The sequence below is a fragment of the Spermophilus citellus genome, assembly GCF_964194105.1.
Source record: "Spermophilus citellus genome assembly, chromosome: 15".
NCBI lineage: Eukaryota > Metazoa > Chordata > Mammalia > Rodentia > Sciuridae > Spermophilus > Spermophilus citellus.
Window position 1 is genome coordinate 23,028,240 of NC_138195.1, and position 21,722 is coordinate 23,049,961.

Here is a 21,722-nt window from a genome sequence, read left to right on the forward strand (position 1 = left end):
AATTTTGTGAGGAAAGAAATTTTATCTATCAAAGCCAAATACATGGAAGATGCTGCTGGCGGAAATTCGGCTTGGCAGGCAGAGATCTAGATGGTCTTCATGATCCCCACCCTTTCATAATAACACCCTAGATAATATTCTTCCTTTGAATCTTGGCAGAATCTATTTTTTTTGTGTGTGTTCAACTAACATAATATGGCAAAGATGATGGAATGTCATGGCCTCGGTTAGGTTATCTAATATAGCAAAGACGAGAGAATATGAGTCCAATAATTGTGCTCTATTATATGACTGTCTTACCAGTATGGAGCACACACACACAAAAATCACCTGCTAACCTCAAAGAAGCCGGGTACTGGGAGCAATGAATGACTTCGAAGATCTCTGAGGGGTTTAGTGCTATAGTCACAAGGAAGGAATTCTGTATATGATCAGAATGAACTTGAAAGCAGGTATTTCCCCCCATAAAGCCTCCAGAGGAGAAGGTAGCCCAGTTTACACCTTGACTGAGGCCTTGGGAGAGCTTGAGCAGAGAGTCAAGGTAGTAATACCTGACTACAGAACTAAGGAAACTGTGAGGTAACAAATGTTTGTTTAAAACCAGTAAATCTGTGGTGACTTACGCAACACTAGGAAACTAATACAACTAATGAAACAGTTGTCATCAAGGAGGCCCAAGTTCATGGCTTCTGAGTGACATGACACGAGGATGGCACAGATGGGACTTATTCCCTGGAAGGACCCAGGTGCTAGACTATATATCAACAAATGGATCAGGAACCACGAAGGACTTAAGTTACCTGCACAGGGCACAAAGCATGGGTGTGGATCAATAGCAAAGCTGTCAAGGAATCAAGGCAAACATTCGTTTCCCTCAACAATGTCTACTGATGAACATAACTGATAGGAGAATAAATAAACTTGATGTGAAGAAATTATTCAAAATTAGGTAGAAAAAGGAGATTTTTAAAATGTTGAAGAAAGGTGATAACACCACTTACTCCAGATCTGTAGCTCAGAAACACTGGGAAGGGAGCCCAGCAATGCCTGCTTTCCCATATCTTACAGCTAAGTAATGCACACAACAGTTTGTAAAGGCTAACAGATAAAACAGGTTCATTTTGACTTAAATGACTGACAGGTTATGGGAAAAAATTGTCTATTTTATCATCCTTGTGATAATAAAAAGAATATTAAGTGTAGTATAGGAAATACAAACATGCTTAAAACTTTGCTAAAAGTAGACAGAATAAGCTTTTAATTGAACCAGAGGGTAAAAAAGGGGAGAGGCTATGAGAAGATACTAAGCTTTCACTGTACTGTCACATGGCCAAAAATAATGAGCTAATGTATAAAGCAAAATTTTTTTCTTTGTATAGCATGTAAGGGGCATTTGACTTTATAATAAATCTTTGTTTTAAAATATCACTGTTCTTTTGAGATCTAGAACTTTTCTTCTGCAATTCTTTTGACACTTTAAATGGCCATATATCCTTTGACGTGTGTCAGAAAAACAACAGACTGGAAACTTTCCAAAATGCAGGCATAATTAATGAATTCAACTGATAGTATCTACTCTTTTGATTTTACATATTCTTTCTTCACACATACTGAGTCCAAAATGTCAGATTCACTTTGTTCCAGTACTTGCTTAATATCAAAGATTAGAAGTACATGACCTCAAATAACTTTTTAAGTGTTGATTTTTACTTCAGACTGTTGAATAATTCTCACACTTTAAAGATTATCCATTCTGAGAGTACATTTTAAAACCCTGAAATTAGAAAAATACTGACAATAAAGTTAATCAAGTATTAGAAAGTAAAAACTGGAAGAAACTTGCATCATTAAGTTCACTAAACCACTTCTATATAATTTACGTAAATACCTATTTAATATTAAAGATCAGAACATGTGCATTTGGAATTTTTATTGTAAAATTAAATAGGTTGAATATTAGAAAACTAGAAAACGGTGCTTTTTTCCAAGTCTTGCTTCATTCTCAACAAATATTTGACAACTTCCCTCACGTAGGACTTTCTTTGAGAAAATCAATCCTATAATCAGTTGTTTTAATGGTGTTACCATAGGCCCAGATTCCTATGTTGAAGCCTTAACCCTAGTGTGATTACATTTGGATACAGGAAAGTTAAGGATATAATTAAGGTTAAACCAGGTCACAAGACAGATCAACCCATGAGCTCATGTTCTTATAAGCAGAAGACCACAGAGCTCTTTTCTCTATGAATGTGCAAAAAGTAAAGACCATATGAGGACATATCTGGAAGACACAATCTGCTAAGGGGAGAGGCCTCAGAATGTAATCAGCACTGCCATCTTTTGTGTGTTGGACTTCTAGCCTCTCTAACTATGAAAAAATTTCTGTTGTATAAGCCTCCTGGTCTGTGATCTTTTGTGATGGCAGCATTAACTAATACAGGTATTAATACATCAATTTGCCTAAAAGTCTGACACAAAGATGGTGTTTAAAAGATACTTGTTGAATGAAGGAATAAATCCCAAGATTTTTCAATATTTGATAAAGCCATATAGATGTCTCGACTTCTGTCTCAGGGACATAGCATTCATACAAACCAATCCATGAACATCTAATGAATGCTATTTTATGCTGCTTGGCAAAGTGCTCACATTGTGAATGCTAACTATGTTTATTGCACATAGTAAATACTCACAATATGAAATCATTTGTATTGCACTTAAAGTGTAAGTAAATGGAACAAATTAAGAGAATCATCCTTGTCATGCAATGAGATATAAATTAGGACTCAGGGAAACATGGTTCAAAGGTCTGAATTAGGTACAGAACTGATCTTTAAAGGCAAAATCTTAGTTGCCTATTAAAAAAAAAAAGGGACACGCTACTGGACAACAATGTAACTTAATGTTCATTTACCATGTAGGTTTTTTTTTTTTAATACCAGAAGCTATGGCAGTGACTTTCTTTTGGGGGCCATTAAGCAGATCACCTAAATTTCAGGCTCCGTGTGATGGAAAAGATGCTAGGAAATGTGAGCACATGGATAGTAGTGGGACTCTGCTGTATGTTCAGTCTTGAATTTCAAGTGTTTAGTGCCTGTTTATTGAATCTACTCTTGTACCAAATATTGTACCAGGGTTTGCTTAAGCAAATATTTCAGGGATTTAATAAAAGAAATTATAGACAATGGGGATGCTGTTGCAGAGGGAATTTAAACACACACACACACACACACACACACACACACACACACACACACAAGTGGGGTCTTGAGGAAGAAGAAAGTCATATAAATCACTATAGGGATACTGATCCTGCAGTATCAAAGCTGGTGAAGTCCTGAAAAAAACTTAGAAAGCTACTGTAAAACCTCCTGGGTGCAGCTGCCAAACTCCTGTACCTGGGAATGCTACAGGCGTAATAAGGGTTCTGCCACTCTCCCTTCTTCCAAATTGCTTGGCAGCCCCTCTCACTGACAATGTAAACTAGAATCCACCCAGCAATAAATTCTGGGGACTATACCTTTCAAACTTTCAGCCCAGTGCCTCAAATACACACAGAAGTATTGAAGTAAAAAATTTTTCCTGGTTATTAAATAGAAAATACATGTGTGCATAACTAGCTGTATAATTGCTTATAGTTCCATTTTGGCTTTGGCTTCCAAGAAATCCAGATATTTCCCCACTTTTTTGTTTCTTAACCTTGTTTTCCATATTCTATGAATATTAATAAAACCTACTGTGCTTTGATGAGTTGAAGGATTGTGATATTTAAATTCTTTCATACTAAAATGCTGTGATTGCAATAGTATACTCTTGTCCTTGTCAGTATTTAAAAGTCCCATCTGTAAAATGCAAATGTTCAATTTTCAGTAAAATTCCTTGATTAATCTGCATTGACAACCTCCAATGTAGGCTAGAGAAAATCATTCCTTTTTCAAGACAAGTGCTGATGCCCCTATCTCCGAAGAAAATGTTTTAAAAACATAAATGAGAAACTAAATGTCCAATAAAATATTTATGATGTTTGAATAGAGCTTATATTGCCCTTATTCTCATGTTTTGTTTGAATTTAAGCTAATAATTATAGTATTTTATGGGCAGGCACTAATAGAATGCTACTTCTTTTTATTCAGACTTAAACAATTAAAATGCAGTGTGATATTTATGAGGAAAAATTATTCCATTTATGATATCTAAAAATAAAAAAATAATTAAGTATTTACTTACCAAAAATGCATGGAAGCTAAATGAAGAAAACTTTAATATGCTGCTGGTCATAAAACTTCCTTGGAATCTCTCTGTCATAAAATTTGCTTTTTCTCTGCAGCAACACATAGAAAACTTACAAGCTCTCTTTTGTAAACAAAGAATAACACAATCATCAATCTGACAAGACAACAAAGAGAGCCAATCACTTGTAGTTCTGATTGATGGAAAACAAGAGCCCAGTGGCTGGTTGGGATATAGTAGGTAGTTCTAGGTGGTGGGGTAGCCGTGAAGGGTGTCCTAAGCTCTCTGGTACTCTGATTGACCAAAGGCAGTATGCATGTGCAGCAAATATCAGAAAGGAACCAGGCCACCCACATCCTTGCTGACAAATCCCATGTGGATGTGTAGACAAAATGTGAGTAAGTCTGGTGGAACACAGAAGCTGAAGGAGACATTAAAGTCTGAAATTTACATTTTCTTTCCAGCTAACACATGAGCGTATTAGAAACCTTACTAGCTCGAATATCTGATCATAATCTCTGACCAATTTTTAAAAATTAAAAGTTATGATATATAGGAAAGTTGACTTAAATGTTTAACTATATTCAGAGGCTTAGTAATATTCAACTAAAATCCAGAGTGTGTGGAAGAAGTCTGATTTTAGTCCACAAAAGTCATTAAATCATTAGATAACAGCAACAGAAAACATAGCAAGCTACTGACAGGAGACTATTAGAATCTGGTTTGCTATACTACTTTGTCTAAATGTCCACTATTTAACTAAAAATTGAGACATGTAAGGAAACCAGTGGGACTTATATACAAGAAAAAAAAAAGTGTGTATAGGAACCGAGTGATCCCACATGTTGGAATTAGATGGCAAAATTACATTATAAATGTTTTCAAAGAACTAAAGACCATATTTAATGGCAATATAAGAAAAATTATAAATGGAAATTGTCAAGATGGAAATCGTAATAAAGGACACAAACAATCCATTAGAGGAACTCAAAAAATGGAATATGAGAAGAATCAATAAACTTGAAGACAGATGAATAGAAAATTATCCAGCCTAAAAAGAAAGAATACTGAAGAATAATAGAATCTCAGCAAGTTGTGGGATACTTGCTGTACCAACACATGCATAGTGGGATGCTGTGGTTCTGGTCAATTGGTTGCTCCTCTACCTTGTTCTGGAGATGACCTATGTCAGGCTAAGGTGGAGCCTAGGCTATACAACCTTAGACATGGGAGGCACACACTCTACATAGGAGGATAGGGGTCCAAGACGGAACACAGCATGGAATGTGGTGTGTCAGTAAGCATTTTGCAGATCTGGTCACCAAGCCCGGCTAGATCTTATACACGTCAGTTCCAGCTATCATGACTAAAATGACCTAGTTATGGTAGCTTGTTTAGGACTTTAGGCAAAAGCAAAACCAGACAACTGTAAGTAAGTCATAATCCTTTCTGGGAACCTGTTTCCTTGCAAGCCCCAGCCCAGGCTTGGTGACTACCAAGATGTTTTTCTCTTATTCTGAATTCCTGGGATTCATAGGAATTATATGAGATTTAATAAACCACTTAGTTGCATCTGTACTCAGTTATACTTTGGAGCTAATAGACTAAATGGCAAATTCAAATGTCTAGTGTACCTGGCATACATGTTGACTTCACTGTGAATTCCCCTTTTACTTTCCTTCTCTCTGCTCTTTGCCATAGTGATCCTCTGGGTATTCTTTCTATGCTTCCTCTTCCATACATATTTACACAATAAGCTGTCACTCCAGTTTATCTCCTAAGAAAGCCAAGAATGGCAATACCATCCTTATGATAATTCCAACTGTGGACAGAGGACAAATACAAGTGGGATTTCTCTAGTTTCTATAGAATGGGTAGATTTGGGGATGTAAAAATTACTGCAATGAGAAAGTGAACATAGAGTCTGGTTGCTTTGGAAGTAAGAGGCTCTTATGATTTAGGAAAATCTCAGGACGAAGCAAGGGTAGGCTTTGGAGACTATGATATGGGATTCTGAAGTGACAACAAACCAAGGAAACATCATTGGTTCATTTAACACATTTCTCAAGACAGGAAAATGATGATGGGCATGTCAGATCTGGGTCTTGAGCTTACCGAGATGAAAGAGTAGAGAGGGAGATATATGTTAAGTAACAAATGTAGTACACCATCAACCTCTTTCCTCACCATTAGCACTAAGGGACCCAGATCCTGGGAGAGATGACTACTGACAACTGGCAGATACCAGGTGAATCCTCTCCAGAAAATGCCTCATCTGGAGGTCATTCAGCATACTTGTCACATCTCAGAGGAGTTCCTTCTGTAGAGCAACTTCATTAAACATCAGTTGCTTCCTATGCTGATTTTTTAAATTTTCTTTGATTTTGTTTTACTTTGCAATAATCCCACTGGGATTTATTTTTAATGATAAAATTGTATATCTTTATGAGATACAGTGTGATGTGTACTCATGCATACTTTGATAAATAATTCAGAGAACATAAAACATACCCCTTTAAATTATAAAACTTAATGATTTTTAATGGAGTCACAAAGTTATGCAAATAATACCACTATCGAATTCCAGAACATCATTATCACTCTACCCATAGAAATTCTTACTACCCATTTGTAGTTACCCATTTATCTCTATCTCCATCTCCTAACAACCAATAATCTAGTACTTTTTGTCTCTGGATTTGCTTGTTCTGAACAATTGATACATATGGACTTATATATTCAATATAGCTTCTGGCTTCTTTCATTCAGCATGATTTCAAGTTTTCTCCACATTTCTCTTATTGTTGAGTTATATCCCATTGTATGGATATACCACAGTTAGTTTAACTTTATCTCAATCCATGGGCATTGGGGTTGTTTCCTCTTGGGTACTGTAAGTAATAATGTTTTTAACACTTGTGTGTAAGTTTCTGTGTGAGTATGTAATTTTTAATTCTCTTCTGTATGTGCCCAGAAATGGACTTGCTGAGTCACACGGTAGCTTTTGTTTAATATTTTGAAGGATTGTGGAACTGTATATCCCACTGTTTTATTTCCATAACAACAGTGATACTGAGCACATGTGTATGTGTTTGCTGGCCAACTATACATCTTCTATTCAAAGATTTTGTTCATTTTTAATTGGCCTATTTTTATTGCTCAGTCACAACACTGTTGAGTTCTGTGTGTATTATTCGTACAAGTCTTTCGTTAGATATACGATGTACCAATGTTGTCTCCCATGCCATAGTTTATAATTTATATTTTATTCATGATGAAGTCAATCTATTTTCTTTAATTGCAAATATATAAGTAAATCATCAAAGTCATGATGATTTTATTATATATTTTTCTAGTATTTCTATATTGTCTTTATTGATATGTATGATCCATTTTGGTCCATGATTTTTTTTTTTTTTTACCTCTGCAAAGTTCTGATTGTTCCCATAGCATGAGTATTATTTCCAAGTACACTTTTTAATAAAGTTTCTATACTGAGATCTTGATCTCCAGTCATCAGACACATCACTCATAAAATGGCAAGTGCAATGTGGTGATTAGGGAAACAGAAGGAGCTGTGTACAAGCACAGTTGTCCTGGGTGGGGCTCTGAGTTTGGCATCCCTCCAAAAGGGAAGCAGCCCTGAAGAAGCTTCTTATTGTTTTGGACTATCAGGAATAGAGTTTTCTGCTTTGATTCCCAAATTATATTACTTTATGAGAAAAAAAAATTCAGAGATGAATGTATAGGAAATTTGATGTTCAAAACATATTATAGGATCACATTACATATCTGTTCATTTATGTATTTCAGTGGAGAAGGGTAATCCATATTCTGTAGCAATCATTATCATGTAATATGCTGTTAGATGAGGCTATTACATGGGCCATAAATACAATTATGTTTGGTTCAGGCTGTAAACATGGTTACTATCTATGTGATACGTGCTAATGTGGTAGATGGAGTGGACTGTTAATTTAAAGAAGAAAACTCAATTAGTACATTTAGCATACATTATGTGGTGTAGATATTTGCACCTTGATTGTCAGAGATATTTAGCTTATGGTGCTGAATCATAGAATGAGCTTTATGCTCAGGAGGTCTAAAGGGAAAAGCATAAGAGTGCAGGATTTGTGCAGCAGTTCACTGGAATTGAATATTTTTGCATTTATATATTTAGATTAAATTTTGATTAGCTATTTCAAGCTTTTTCAAGCATTAGGAAATCATAATCATAGGAAGTTTGATATGAAGGATACTGTAATCAGTTAGTCTGTGTTCTCATTTCACATTTTTAAAAATTTCATCTTAAACAAGGGGGTGGGGTCAATTTGATCCTGGTTGTAAATGAGTTAGTAAAAAGACCTCATCTGGGATCCATACCAGACCACTGCCAGCCTCAGGACCCAGTTCTTGCAATTGCTGCTTGAACATTTTCCAGCATGACTTAATGCTGTTTCTATGTTGGCTAGAGTGGAAAAACACTATTAATTTAAAATATGTGTGTATCTGTTAAGATACTTGTGAGCTGGAACAGAAAGAAAAGAGCATGCATCCTTAGTGACAAAATCTGGAAATTAGGAAGCAGCACCAAGATAAGTGTGCTTTACCTTCCACTTATGTGCAGATTTTAAAGTCCCAGGACCAGAGGCAATTCTTCCTATTACTCAGTGAAGACCAACCCAGAACAAATGGGCTGGGAGACCAAGCTTTATCACAGTACCACCTTGAGCAGCCTGGAGTTACCTTTGTCTTTGACTCCACTTGGAAAAAGACACCAGGGAAAGGTCCTGTAAGATAGCACAGAAATTGTAGAAATGTAAGAAGTCTCTAAAGCAGACTGTGCATTTAGAATTTCATTAGTAACTGCCCATGTCAGTGATAATTCTGCTACTTTGGAGGTTTTAAAAGATTTAAAAATAAAATCTCAAAATGGCTTCCATAAATCAATTTGACCTTGCCTTGAAACCAAAACAATAAGCAATTCACCTGAAGCGGAGACATAATGGCTTCAAATAGCAAAATATCTCCCAGAGTCAATGAAAACAAGATAAAAATAAAGTGCTTCATATTTTTATATTAAAAGTAATTTTATGGAGTGCTTTTTTCCATTAAATTTAAATAAATCATTATAAACATAATAATGTCTAATATAGTGTCAACATGTGATGACAACTACTATTAATATCATCATGTACTTTTTGGGGCTTTGCTTGGCATGTGTTCTTGAAAGCATTGTAGGTTTTGTCACAATAGAGGGAGGACAACACTGCACCTGTAAAGTAGTATTCCCAAAGGACATTCTTTAGAATTCTGTGTCCCTTCAAAATGGAGACCGACTCTCTTCAGCATGGGCTCTTTCTATCATGATGAAAGTTGGCCAGAGTGATTGACACAATCATGGGAGTGGTTAGCTTAGTCATGACACTGGCCAGAGGAAGCATGGCATATAAAAAGAAGACATTTATGAAATTTATTAGATTATGGAAAACAATTCCTGCTGGAAATGTACAAAATTCATTTGTTATCCAGAAATTTAGAAGCAAGTAAGAGAGAGGCACTCATGGACATCTGAAAGGGTGTTGCTTACAACTATGTCTTATTATTATAAGATGCTCACAAAAGGAAGTGTCTCATATACCTAGTTCACCCTAAGTCCACTGTGAAGATGTGGAAACAGGCCAGGGAGGTGAAGCCACTTGTTCTAGGTGCCATGATTGGTAGAATGCCATGCCATACCAACCATCCTGGGTGTTCTTTTCTCTTCTGTCTTTTAAAGGAATGCATAGATTTTTTTCCCCTCTCTGACTATTAGGACCTAGGATAAACATAACACTTGCAGTTACAAGAATGGGAATGTTCTAATATGAGCCATAGACATCTGTTTGAAGTTTACCATTACTCAATTTTAAAAATCATAGATAAGTTCTTTTCACTTGACTGAAATGTGAATTTTACAATCTGTGAAAAGATATTCTATGATGCTACCAAACAAGATAGTGAGCAGTTATCTATGGAGGGGAAAAGGATGCAAAATTTAACTGGCAAAGGAATAAAATTAAATTAGATGCCAACATACCCTAGCTTCTTCCTTGTCTGTTCAGATGACAGTCCTGTGGCTGCTATGCTGAACATTTGATGGAAGTGAAAGGTATTATCATCTGCAAAATATGACAAGGAATGCATTTAATAAACAGTTTCTCTATAAATGAAAATTTTCCCTGAGGTATAGTTCTTCATAAAAGTGTATGGTTTTTTTTCCTGTAAATTTTATAAGGCTTTTTACATTTTTTTAAGTTTGAAAGTTGGTGCTTCAGTTTGAGGTTTTAAGCATGTGTTCATTATGTCTCTGTTAATGGGATTTCAGACTCAATTTTTGCCTTGCCTTTTTATATATAGTTCTTCAATGACACATATTGGCTAGAAAATCTTATGTGGCTTTCACTGACTATAATTTGACTGACTTTTTCAAAGACATAACTAATTGAAAAACAGGGCAAAGACAGAGGAAGGGATTTGGGGGGCTCTGTGTTCCTAGATTCCTCCCTTACCATTGCCATTCCTTAGGTCTATGAACATAAAGGAGTTCAACAATTTTTTTTTCGTCACTATTTTATTCTGTGCAAACTAGGTCTGCATAGTCAGAGGTGGATTTTCTCTAATAAGTGAGTTTGTTTTTAGATTTGAATAATCAGAGAAGATAGTGAATCCCAGGTTGGGGGAAGAACACAAAGTCTTAGGGGGATGCTTAGCAATGAGACCAGCCATTTTAAGACATAGTATAGTAGGCTCTAAAGTTAAGTAGATAAAGTGCAGTAAAGGTGAATCTTAAGCCAGGTAGAGGTTTCCAATGTTGATGTGATAAGGACAAGGGAACTATTAGTGGTATTTGAGTAATGGTTTGAATGGATGGGAAACAATTGCTAGAAGACAGATCTGGCAAATAGATAAGAGGGATCCATTTGGATTTTATTTTGGAGTCTGAGGAGTAATCTGTGTTGAATAATACATCTATGTTTTTGGTTGTGTGATTACTATTAACACTGGCTGTAATTTTAAAACTTTGGCAAAACAGACACTTCCAAAATAATAAATTGTCCCAATGTCAAAGCTAATCAAAAGCTACATTCTGGCTGATTGGTATGAAAGGTTGTGCCAAGGTCATAGATAACAGGTGATCACTGTTCCCTAATCAATAAGAGATTTTCCACAGGTATGTTTGCCATTCACACGAGGAGCTTAGTTCTGCATTTCTTCATGGTGATCTTTGGTTAAATAGGCTGGCACTAATGTGAACATGGTATTGTCCTGATTATATCTCATGTAATTCATTTTTGAGTTGTAGATGAGCCAGCAAATAGAATCTCTCTTATTTGGATAGTCATAAATTATGGTAAAATATTAGAAATTCAGATGACTCCTGAACCGTTTAACTTTGTGTTAAGACTCAGATTATCTTTTTTTTTTTTTGTACTGGGGATTGAACTCAAGGGCATTTGACCACTGAGCCACATTCCCATCCCTATTTTGTATTTTATTTAGAGATGGTCTCACTGAGTTGCTTAGCATCTCACTTTTGCTGGGGCTGGATTTGAACTCGTGATCCTCCTGCCTCAGCCTCCATAGTCCCTGAGATTATGGGCATGCACCACCATACCCAGCACAAGCCTCAAATATCTTATTTTTTAAAATTATTTTTTATTTATATATAACAGTGGAATGCATTACAATTCTTATTACACATATAGAGCACAATTTTTCATATCTCTGGTTGTATATGAAATATATATTCACTCACACCAATTTGTGTCTTCATACACATACTTTGGATAATAATATCCATCACATTCCACCATCATTTCTAACCCATGCCCCAACATCTCAACTTTTTTTGTCTTCCAATCATTTTTTTTAAATTTCAAATAAGATTTAACTGAACTAGAGCTGTTCAAAACAATGCAAAAATGGTATTTGATTTCAAACAACAGAATTAAAACATTTTTCTCGAGTAGAACACTGCCTTAATAGTTTCAATTGAAACCACAGATTAAATCTAAATATATTTGAGAACTACATCCCGCATACATAGATGATTTATAGCATGTTAATTTAGAGGGAGTAGAAAACTTGGAGTTTGCCTTGGCTTAAAATCCTATCTTGATCACATTAATAGTTTCCTTTTCTACAAATATAATAATATTCATCTGCAGCTAATATGAGACTCAAAAAAGACAAAGCACCCAGGGACCTTTTATAATTGCTGAGCCTCATTAGAAGCTTTATATTCATTTGAAAAGTGTTTGTATCTGCTTGTCTCTGTTGCAACAAACATTAAAGCAATTTCTATCCTATCCTGCTAGTAAGAGTTGAAGGGACCCATTTAGACATAGTTTCTCGTAAAGATTGTATCTCTAAAGCTATAGAAGGCCTCAAATTAGAGGACAGGTAGAGTCAGCACAAGACCATCACAATACATCCACAGCTGCACTCAGATCAGGAATTAAAAGTGGGTCCTTGGTTTGACTGCCAGATGATGTGTGTTGTTTGGCTAGGACTGTGTTTATAAAACAAATTGAATTTGAATGCCTTTATTAACCAGAGGACCCACTGCTAATTTGCTGAACTCACATTATGTCCCTACTCTACCTGCTCCCTGGTAACCCTGGAGGTTGCTAACCTTGCTCTAAGCTATGTGCCTAATTAAGTTGATCCCTGAGATGAATAGGTCTTCCAGGGTTTGTGCAGCCTTAAAGAGAGTAGCCCCAAGCGGTATCTCTTAACTGAAATAGACAAGTTTCCCTAAACTGCCCTGAGCCAGAGATTCAACAATCTTTTAGGGAAGTAAAATGCTAATTACTTGATAAGAGATCTGCCCCTGAGACTGATAATTCCTCACCTATAAGGAAACATGTAGCCAAAAAATCTTCTTCCACATCAAGTGAACCAACAATTCAGATTAATGTCCGGACAATTATTTAATTAGTGATATTGTAAGACACATCTTAATGTACATAGCATATTTTGGAACACAGATTTCTTCTTCTTTGTCATATTTTTTGTTATTCTTATTTTCAGTACTGGGAATTGAACCCAGGACACTTTACCACTGAGGTACTTCTACAGCCCTTTTCATTTTCTGTTTTGAGACAGGGTCTCACTAAGTTGCTGAGACGGGGTCTCACTAAGTTGGCCTTGAATTTGGAATCCTCCTGCCCAAGCTTCCCTAGTCTCTGGAACTATAAGCATGTGCCACCCTGCCTGGCTAGAACAGCTTTATTAAACATAATTTACATAGGATATTAATAAGTTACTATAATGAGAGAGGTCTGTGTCTTCAAGATAGACTATTTGTCCAAGGTCATGCAGCTGGAAGGGGATACAGCCAGGACTGGAGTTAACATTGCCGTTAAAATGTCTCATGTATCCCTCACACTCTGTAGGTCCCTAGGAAAATTGATATGATTTGATATTCATATGAATTTCTTTAAGTGGGGACCTCTTTGCACTCTGTGACTTTTCAAATTGCTTTTCTTTTCCACCTCCATGGTAAGGAAGGGGTACCTTGTAGATATTACCTGATAACCCAAATTTTCCTCCTTTTGCAATGCATTAGTGCAAACAGTCGGTAAAGATTTTCATAATAGACTTTTTGTTAGAAATGTGTACATTTAGACTACCATTGGGAATGTAAAAGAGAAAAATCAGAATTCTTCCAAAATATGGTACTTTCTGAGATAGTTGCTCTGATCCTGTTTCAGCTCATGTCTCATCTAGGAAAGTTAGTGTGTGGTAACAGGAACTTCCTTAGCAATGCCCCAGCTGAAAACTTGGGCCAAGGTCTTAAGCTCATAAGTGAAATATTTTCAGCCTAAATATTCATTTACTCCATTGCTGACTAGGCCAAGCATCCTGTTTCCCTTAAGTCACATTAGAAATTCACTATCATCTAGGTGTCATCATTCTCTAGTGGTGGAAGTGCCAACTGGCATAACCTTTTTGGAAAGAAAATGGGCAATCTATAACAATATAAATATATGGTGATATTAAAGGAGTCCATATTTATGATTCAGTAACCTCCCTGCTGGGAAATGGAAATGTGGTCAAAGATTTATACTGAGGGTATAATAACATTGCATAGCTATTTATTATAGCAACTCTTGAAAAAATGGGCAATGAGAGGGGATTGTTTATATAAATAACCATGCTGCCACATGATGGAATATTATTCTGTCAGAATAAAATGATGCATTTGAAAAATACATTTAATGATGTGAGACAATGCTTAAGATATACTGTTAAAATAGAAAAAAAAGTATGCATGTAATTATGTGTTTGTGTATGTGTGTTCTGAACATCACCAACTTTATTAACCTGTGGATACAAAGAGATAACATCAAAATTCACACTGTGCAATGTGTTATGCCTTCATAATTTTCTTACAAAGCAAATATAAACCTATGCTTGTCAACAAATTCAATTAGAACATTTCCTCTCTTTTCTGTCAAGCTTCTTTCTACTGACATTGCTATCGTCCACTGGAATTCTGGTAGCTGGATTATTCAGACTTCAGGGATATCATTCTGTTAGGAGATGCCCTTTATTCTCTAGCCTTGCTTTACCTGTGATATTGCATTAATATAAGAGTCAGAAAGAAAATAAATTTTATATAATTCCTAGAACAATAGCGAAACTCTAGTTAAGAAAAATCCATTACATACTTTTTAAAGGAATTTAAGATTCCTGATAACCCATATTTTAAAGATTCACAACACAAAGAAATGGTAAATGTTTCATGAGAGGGAAATGCTAATTATCCTATTTGAATTATCCTCATTGCATATAACATGAATGCATCAAATTATCACAGTGTATACCAAAAATATATGTCCATGAAAAGTTTCAAAAGTGTTCATTTGCTAGGCATTCCATCCATGTTAACTGATAGCTTTCACACATCCCAACTCTCTCTCTAATACAGAATGACGACAGACCCACTTAGTTTTCTGCTCAGCCACTTTTCGCCTGAGGTGCCATTTTCTTCTCAAAGACCCTAAGAAAAATAAAATAAGGAGTCTTAGCCATGACATATGCCCAGTACTCAAGTAAGGAACTGGTGTCTATTGGCAGATGCCACTAACATTGTCTGCCTACTGAATGTCTAAATATTGTTTCTTCCAGCTGAATTTATACCCACCTGTTTGGAATTCTGTGAGGCAAACTGGCCTCCCACCAGTTATCTAATAACTACTTTGTGAACTCCTGTTCCACTTGCCCTCTTAGAGATTCTCCCATCAGTAGCCACAGCCAACTCTCCAACACCAATTCCACAGCAGCAGGCAGTCTGGATCTAAGTCCAGATATCTCCTGGTCCACTGATCCACCATTCCAGTTAACCCTGATATGCCTGCACATTATACTAAGGCAATTCTTAATATGTTATATATCATGGCACAAATTGTAAGGTTGTCTTTCTTTCCCTTAAGGAAAAAAAATATTTCTTCCAAATCTTCCATTTCTGATTTTTGAGATGTTCCACTTTTCCCAAATTAAATTATTTGGAAGGAGTGAGCAGCTGAAAATGGGGTATGTTTTTTTAAGCTTAAGAACTGACAAGAGAAAAAAATGTGACTGATTTAATATTCCTGTCTTTCATTCCATTTCACACTGGAGAATGAAGGTGAGGCTATGTTGCACAAAGTAATAAAGCCAATGACTGTATCTGTTGTCTTGTGTGATATACTGTGCCTTTTTTTCCCCAAAATAAACAAAACAAAGTGCATAGATCAGTGTGTACAAATTAGTAGTCTGCCTTTGGTATACTCTGCCTGTATCATCAATTATTACAACATTGTATGGTTGCTCTTACAGAGTGAGCACTATGTTATTCTGAAGAGAAGAATTTGAATCACAAGCGGTGATGCTTGCAGGTCTTTTGCCTCTTGGCTGCTCTTAAACACGGTGCCTACTGATTTCTTCATCTATCCTTAGCCCTGCCCTGCAACACATGCCAATTTAGGCTTGTGGCAGGAAGGACTTAATTACTAAACAGTTCACTCGTGAGACTAATATTGAGTACTCTTCACTCACCCTTGGCCTTTTAATTCTTCAGCTTCAGTCCCCAGGGGTGCCTCCATGGAGGCAATTGCCACCCCCCAAGTCACCACTCTAAGCAAATGTCACGGGTAGAGTAACAGTGAATTGCAAATAGAGACAGCAAAGAATCATTTGGCATTTGAGGAAAGCCATAGCATAAAGCAGGGTCACTGAACTTAATAAAAAGGAAAAGTTAAGAGAGCAAAGAAATGTCTCAAAGAGCCCAGTCTTCTTGGTATGGATGGTCTTCACTCTTCTTTAATATCACCAGCCGCCAAGGTCCTGCCATCCTCCTCTGATCAGAGGCCAATGCTTATTTCTCCTACTTGAAAAGAAGCTTGCCTGATGCTTTATACCATATGGGGGAGAGTAGGAGGTGCTGAGTATCCAGTTCTTCCTCTCTGACCCCTCTCTGTGTTCCCATGATTGGCTTGGACATTTTCTCCTGTGCCCCAATTGTGTTAGTTTCCTGGGGTTGAAAACACAATGGGAGACCCCTATGTTTTTTTAAAAAGTTTCTCCTCTGTTTGTTTGGTGGTATGATTTTCATCTTTAATACAACCCTCCTTCATTTTCTAAGGTAGTGAGGAATGAAAAATATATTTGTGTTGTTACTAAGAGGGATTCACAGTGGAACCAGTCAGCCATCCCTTGTCAGGGAACGATCTTGACCTGAAACATAGATTCTGTCGTCATTGTGCCATTGTCTTCTGTCTTTCTGGGAGCTGCCTTTGGAAGTCACAATGAGAAACAACATTTCAGACACTCTCTTGTATCGCAGCAAAATACAGTCTTGATATAAAACTGTGTGCAAGTGTTCAGAAAATAGGTCCCCTTTGAGTAACTTTATGCTTTTATAATGGCCACATACCCAGGCAGGCTGAGGTGGGAAATTTACATACCTGGATTGTCTCTGAACAGAATCGGCACATCTCCCTGGATCACAGTCATGATAATCATGTTTGGAATGTTCTATTTTCAGTTCTTTCAAGCTACCGTATGAAAAATTTAGGCTTTATGTTGAGAATCTGTGAATATTAAACATCAAATATTATGAGGAGGAAACATGGGGAGAAGGGATGACCTGGGATCAAAACGCCTGGGTTACTCTTGGCTCCGAATTACAAAAAAATTGGCCCAGCATCACAGAGCCACATAATATGTTCTTTCTCCCTCATTTTATTCTTCACAAAGCCAGTGGGTGGCACAGACTGGATTTCATGATCCTTCATTTTTGTTTGTGTTCTGATCTTTTAGGAAGGTCATCTTAATGTCATCTGCCTGCCATCAGCTTTATAGGACAGCTAGATGAAAAACAGCGTTCGTTGAATTCCTTTGTAAGTTTTCCAAAGATCAGACTTACCAGAAGTCTGGACCGTTGTCAGGGATTGCAGAATAGTTAGTGAAAGGAATGTATCATTTAGCTGAAATTCAGTACCATATGCTCAGAGGATTTCTCAGACTGCAGAAAGGGAGTTGTTGACCCTTGAACTGCCTGCCTCCAAGAAAAATAAAAAGAACACTGCTTCCAGGCCAATTCTGCTCTGCCAACTCTAAATGGCTTACAATATAAGAACAATCTTAACTATTTTAAATGGTCAACAAAAATTAAAGAGTAATATTGCATGGTATATGAAAATTGTGACTTTTCAAATTTCACTGTGTGTAAATGAAGTTTGTTCGTTTCTTTTCTTTTTTCCCTGTCTGTTTTTAGGTACTGGGGATTGAGCTCAGGGGCAGTCAGCCACTGAGCCACATCCTCAGCCCTATTTTGTATTTTACGGGGTCTCACCGAGTTGCTTAGCACCTTGATTTTGCTGAGGCTGGCTTTTAATTTGCAATCCTCCTGCCTCAGCCTCTTGAGCCTCTGGGATTACAGGCATGTGCCACCATGCCCAGCACTGTAAATTAAGTTTTACTGAGGACATAACCAAACTTATTTGTATAATACTTGTAATGGAAACCATATAAGCACCCCAAACCTAGAGGCTTTACTTTCTGGCCTTTTATAGAGAATGTTTTCTGATCATTGGTTTAGTGCCTTTAGGGTAACAAATCTGTGGGACATAGAGAAAGAATAGTAACTAATGACTTACCAGATATGCTCATGATAAAACAGTCCCAGAAATCAAAGCATAAGAAAACATCTTAGTCCACAAACACACTGACCAAGAAGCAAAGGTGGATGTGTACAATCACAAACACGCATACAAGTGGTACTCCATGTGTAAATTTTCAACGGTTACGCTTTACAGTAACAAAATCACACATCAGCACAAAAATTCAGTAACTTAGCAGATTATTTAGTTTTGACCATTGTTATTTTCTTAGCATTGAATTTGTGCTAAATTTGGAGAATTCCTTATCAAATGAATGTTTACCTCCATTGTGTTCAGTAAGTATAAAAGAAGTGAGTTTTAAAATAGCTTGGAAGCAAAGGGATATAGTGAAGAAAGAAGGGCAACTAAATTGATGGAAAAATAAAGGTAATATGATAATTATAGCCTGTATATATAGTCACTAATAATAATTTTGAGGTATAAGGAATGAAATGTGTGTAAAGGCAGTGAAGATACAATCCGGACTAATCAGTCAGTGCAGAGGGAAACTGATATATTAGAAAATCTTTTGAATGGGTCTGAAGTAATAATAATGGTGCCCATGTCTGTTAGATTTGTGCTAATTCAGGAAAAAATAGGAGTTTTAGAATGAGAGACTTATCATGGTTAAACTACTGCAGACAAGACATTTGTTGTGAGATGCAGGGAGTTTTGGAGGTGAAGAATGAGCAGGAGTCAAGGAAATTATTGTTCCTAGGGAAGCCTGAGATACAGCCCTAGGGTCATCCAGAAGCAGTGGTGCCTATGGCTACAGATTTTCAGAGTATGTGGAAATTGGCTTATTTTGAAAAATAAAACCAAAGTTAGGACCAACAGCAGGTTTATCATGAAGGAGAAGCAGGATATATGCTGTATTTGGAAGATTTAGTGTATTTACTTTTGCTATTACTTAGTGCTAATTTGCTTAGTGCTAAGTTTAAAATCCTCTTTGTAACTTCACTCTTTTCAACCAAAGAATTTAAAACAGGTTTTTAGAAACTAATACATTTGTAAATGGAGGTAATTTTGCTTATCTATACAGAGAAAGAATCAGAATGATGTACAGATTATTAATGAACACTGAGGTTCTCAGTACATTATGATAATAGAATGTGGAAAATATTATTGAAATATACGGGAATGTCCAAATATAGGAATTATATACCTGGTAATGCTGAATTTCTTCAGGGAAGTTGTGTAAAGACAAAGATTTTTTGCGACACTCATGATAACATTTTTAAGCATCTTCTAGTGTAAAGATAGATGGTCATCTCATCACATAGAACAGTATATCTTCAAATGACAGCTGGGGAACTTCTATTTATTAAATAATAATAGATTCATGCTCAACAACAATTGAGAAGAATTGGTACAATGTAGTAAAGTGAGTTGAGATAAATAATGCATCATATTTATATGTAACTGATATCAATTTATCACTTATGCAAATTTTTAATAGGAGTTATTAAATTTTATAAATGAATTTTATTAAAATTTATAAATAAATAATTAATGGACATTTACTTCATTAAGACCCATCCTGGGTATATTTAATTTGTGTTTAAAAATATATATGTATATTTATTTCTTCCATTTATTCTATGTATTCTGTCTTATATTGAACTCATCCAAAGGGAAAGTAATATTAGGATTTGACTAACAAATAATTAAAATTTAAGTTATAATTAGGCAAATCTACAGTATGATCTCTCAGATTATCTTTTCTTAAAGCAGGAATAAGAACACATTTGAACATTCAGCTAGTAAAATATGCTTGTGTTTCGGAAAATAAGAGTTTTTAGCAAAGCTTAGAAGTTTGATTATTTATGTTAAACTACCACAATTAAACCATAAGATAATTGCAGATTAAAGACTTTAATAGCTTTTCAATTTACCATCTAAATATGTATTCATTGTATAACATTTGGAAAATAAAGTACAAAAAGAGAATTTCATCACCAAGAGATAAATAAACAAACAATATTTTAGTTTTTTTCTACTGGGTGTATAATTAAAAGTATAGATATCATGATAAGTGATTTTTTTCTTTTCAAAAAACTCTCATAAATAATCTTTATTTTTCTAATTATAACATTATAAGTGGCTTGTTTTTATAAAATGCTATAAATGGGTTGTTGCAAAATCTTATATATACAAAAGCCAAAAGAAAGACACATGTGGAAGATTGTGTATATGTATGTAAATAATACATATAAATGTGTATGCATATAGATATGTAAGTATATATGTGCATATATATGTAAACAAGAAAAAAGTAAATATCATTCCAAGTCTTGCAACTCACTAATAAATATATTAAAATTATTAAATATCATTCTAAACAGCACTCTACTTATTTGCTTCTATTAAAATCCTGAATACATACTGATTTCTTCAGTTCCAATCTATAGCATAGCATTTATTCTAGCCTTACTTCTTTCCTATTATTCTCTCTCCAACAGTGAAAAACATGGCTTTTATTTTCTATAACATAGTTAGTCACTTGTCCAATCCCTAAAATGCACATAGAGAATTATAGAATTTACCTATACTTGTGTAAAACAAAGTAATTAAGTACAGTATAGTATTTGTGTGCAAAAGGGAGTTGGTAAAATTTTTCTGGACCAGATAATAACTGTAGAAATTGGAAAGCATAGCACAAAGATAAATTTTTCCTTGAAATAGCCACCTGGTTAACTCTCCTACTTCCTTCAGATCTGCCCATCTGACTCATGTTGTGGATTGAATTATGTCCCTGCAAAAGATGTGCTGAAGCATCAAACCCTGGCATCTGTGAATGTAAACATTTCAAAATAGTCTCTGTGGCTATATTAAAGTTAAAATGAAGTCCTACAGATGAGAATGGGCTTTAAGTCTGGTGATGGATGTCCTCATAAAGAGAGAGAGATTTGAAGACTCAAAGGACACACAGTTGTGTTGATCCTTGGTGTTCCTAGGTTCAATTTAACAATCTAAGTTTTCTTTCTTTCTCCCCTCATGGTCAAATATTGTGTCTGTGGCAGGGTCAGGAGGAGTATTGACCTCTAAATGGTCATTGAACAGATCAGTAATGTATTTAGGAACTCAAAATCTATACAGCAGTTCTCCACTTAGGGCTGCCAGAGAAGTTTTAAATCAGGGCAGTATTAAAACATAACCCTTTTCTTACATTGGCCATAACTGAGTAACATGGCTCTGCTTAACTGCAAGGGAAGTTGAGAAACATACTGTCTCCATGTAATCAAGAGGAGACTGAAATGATTTTAAAGAACACAAAAGCTTATCTTTTCCATGTAGAGA